Here is a 3,183-nt window from a genome sequence, read left to right on the forward strand (position 1 = left end):
CCACCAGCTCCAGGATCCCTCAGAGTGCTAAAATCCAGGAATATTCCAACATTCCAAGCTCCCCACAAACCACCCAAGATGTGATCCCAGACAACACCAACCACAACACATCCCCCGAATTCCAAAAATTTGGGAAATAAGTGATTTATCCTTTTATTTTCCAATGGGAATTCCCTCTGGAACATCTGCATCCATGGCTGGGAATTTCCAGGAATCAGCCAAAAACTGGGAAATGCCTCTTTTAAGCATTCTGTCCCTCAAAAAGTTTCCCTGTTATAATTCACCCCAAGCACCTCAAAATCCAGGATTTTTTTCACCCATTTTGCTCCTAAATGCCCTAAAAAAAAAAAAAAAAAATCCCAATCCAAGAATCCCTCAGGAAAAAAAAAAAATTCCTTCCTTAGGAAAGGATAAAGTCCAACACTTACTTGTGGCGCCCAGATCTCTTTGTCCTTTAAACTCCAAGAAAACCCAGGAGAAGAGGCCAAATCCTGATCCCAAAAGGAGAAAAAGGAGGGAAAACGAGGTGGGAATGGGAGCTGCCGATGGAATTTGGGATTTCTTCCTGCTCTGTTATCTCGAGGGAACGCTGGTGGAAATCTTTGCCTGGTACAGTCAGAGCCTCTGCTTCACAGGCCAGGAATTTTTACTTTGAATAATTTTTAACTTCGGCTCCCGGCGAGGAAAATGCTCCAAGGCTCTGCTTGGTTGGGTTTGTTATTTATTTCATGGGAGAGGGTTTTTTATTGAGGGGGGAAATGGGGGAAATTCTCCTTTTTTTCCCATCGTTTCCCAGCTTCCAGGGGTGGAAGGGATGAGGGGAAAGGATTGGAACAATTTTCCTGGAAAAACGAGGAGATAGCAGAGCTGGGAGAGGGGATCTTCAGGAACTTTAATCCTCTGAGCTCCGTTTGTTTTCTGCTTTGTTTTAAAATATAAATCATTTTCCCGACCTGTGGCTGAAGCAGCGCAATCCCCTCAGAAGGGCTGAAACAAAACTAATTCACAATTGTGATCACTGAAATCGGTAAAAACAACAATTTATTGTTATTTTTATTATTTTTACCTCTTTGAGGGTTGAAATTCAGGCACATTCCCCTCACAAACGGGGAGAATAAAACCTTAAAACACAAAGGAAATTTTTAAAACTCCAGGCCAAGAAAAAAGGCCCAAATCCCCTCAGAAGCGCTGAAACAAAACTAATTAACAAATGTGATCATTGAAATTGGTAAAAACAACGATTTACTGTCATTTTTATGTCTTTGAGGGTTGAAATTCAGGCACATTCCCCTCACAAACGGGGAGAATAAAACCTTAAAACACAAAGGAAATTTTTAAAACTCCAGGCCAAGAAAAAAGGCCCAAATCCCCTCAGAAGCGCTGAAACAAAACTAATTAACAAATGTGATCATTGAAATTGGTAAAAACAACGATTTACTGTTATTTTTACCTCTTTGAGGGTTGAAATTCAGACATATTCCCCTCACAAACTGGGAGAATTCACCTTAAAACAAAAAGGAAATTCTAAAAACTCAAGGCCAAGAAAAAGGGCCCAAGTCCCCTCAGAAGTGCTGAAATTAAACTAATTAACAATTTTGATCACTGAAATTGGTAAAAGAAACAATTTATTGCTATTTCCATTATTTTTACCTCTTTGAGGGTTGAAATCAGGCACATTCTCCACATAAACTGGGAGAATTCACCTTAAAACATAAAGGAAAAAGGCCAAATCCCCTCAGAAGGGCTGAAATGAAGCTAATTAAACAATTATGATCACTGAAATTGGTAAAAACACCAATTTATTGTTATTTTTATTATTTTTACCTCTTTGAGGGTTGAAATTGAGGCACATTCCCCTCACAAACGGAGAGAATAAAACCTTAAAACACAAAGGAAATTTTAAAAACTCCAGGCCAAGGAAAAGGCCCAAATCCCCTCAGCTCCCTGACAAAGGCAAAAAAAGAGGGAAAATTGGGATCAGACCCCAAACTGCACTCAGACACCTCAAAAAAAACTACTTTTAAAGCAACAGAGGTGGAAATAACTCAGTGAAAAGTGAATTTTTCCAGTGTTTTCCCACCTGGGAACAGGAAATTGAGGAAGGAGCTGGAACAAAGCGCAGCAGGAAAATGGAGCTGGGTGATTTTTGCGGGGATTTTCCAGGATTCTGTGAGGAATCCCGTGGCTCATTCCCTGAAGAAATTTGATTTATAAGGGATATTTTCCTCCTGGGGTGAGGAACCCTCAGCAAATCCCCCCAAAAATCAAAATATCCCATCCAAAGCTTGAAGAATCTTTGCCCCATCCCTGTTTTTTACCCTCGTGCTTCTTCCTGGCCGATAAATTGATTTATTTTGTTTATTCCCACCCCAAATCCCAGTAGAAAAACTCCTTTTTTTTTTTTTTTTTTTTTTTTTTTTTTTTTTGCTGGCAGTGCCAGCTGAGCCCCACCACAAATATCCCGATGTTTTTATGGTGTTTGTCCTTGTTAAAGTCAAATTTAGCCCTTTTTTTTTTCCCCTCTCAGCACCTGCCCTTTTCCACCCTGGGAGCTGCCGAGCACCTGCACAATTAAAGCTTCATTAAAGCCGACTTTTTTAATTGCCTCTGGGTCGTTGGAGCAGGAAAAACAGCTGGAAAAAAAGCTTTGGACCCCCAAACCCCGGAAAAAAAACTCTTTTTTTTTTTTTTTTTTTTTTTTTTTTTTTTTGCTGGCAGTGCCAGCTGAGCCCCACCACAAATATCCCGATGTTTTTATGGTGTTTGTCCTTGTTAAAGTCAAATTTAGCCCTTTTTTTTTCCCCTCTCAGCACCTGCCCTTTTCCACCCTGGGAGCTGCCGAGCACCTGCACAATTAAAGCTTCATTAAAGCCGACTTTTTTAATTGCCTCTGGGTCGTTGGAGCAGGAAAAACAGCTGGAAAAAAAGCTTTGGACATGGTGAGGAAGCAGCAAAAATTCCATGTTTTCTTGTCAGTTTTACTGTTTTATTTTTATTATGTTATATACTTGCTGTGGTGAACGTGGAATTCACCAAGTTGGAAGTGTCCGTCCTCAATAGTGAATTGGAACTAGAGAATAAATAAGGATATTCCAGAGAAAAAGGGAATAATAATTAAAAAAAAAAAAAAAAAAAAACAAAAAAAAAAAAAAACAACCCACCGCACACACCCAAAAAACCTAA

Source organism: Onychostruthus taczanowskii, unplaced genomic scaffold (genome assembly GCF_017590055.1).
Source record: "Onychostruthus taczanowskii isolate IOZ18803 unplaced genomic scaffold, ASM1759005v1 scaffold61, whole genome shotgun sequence".
NCBI classification, from domain to species: domain Eukaryota; kingdom Metazoa; phylum Chordata; class Aves; order Passeriformes; family Passeridae; genus Onychostruthus; species Onychostruthus taczanowskii.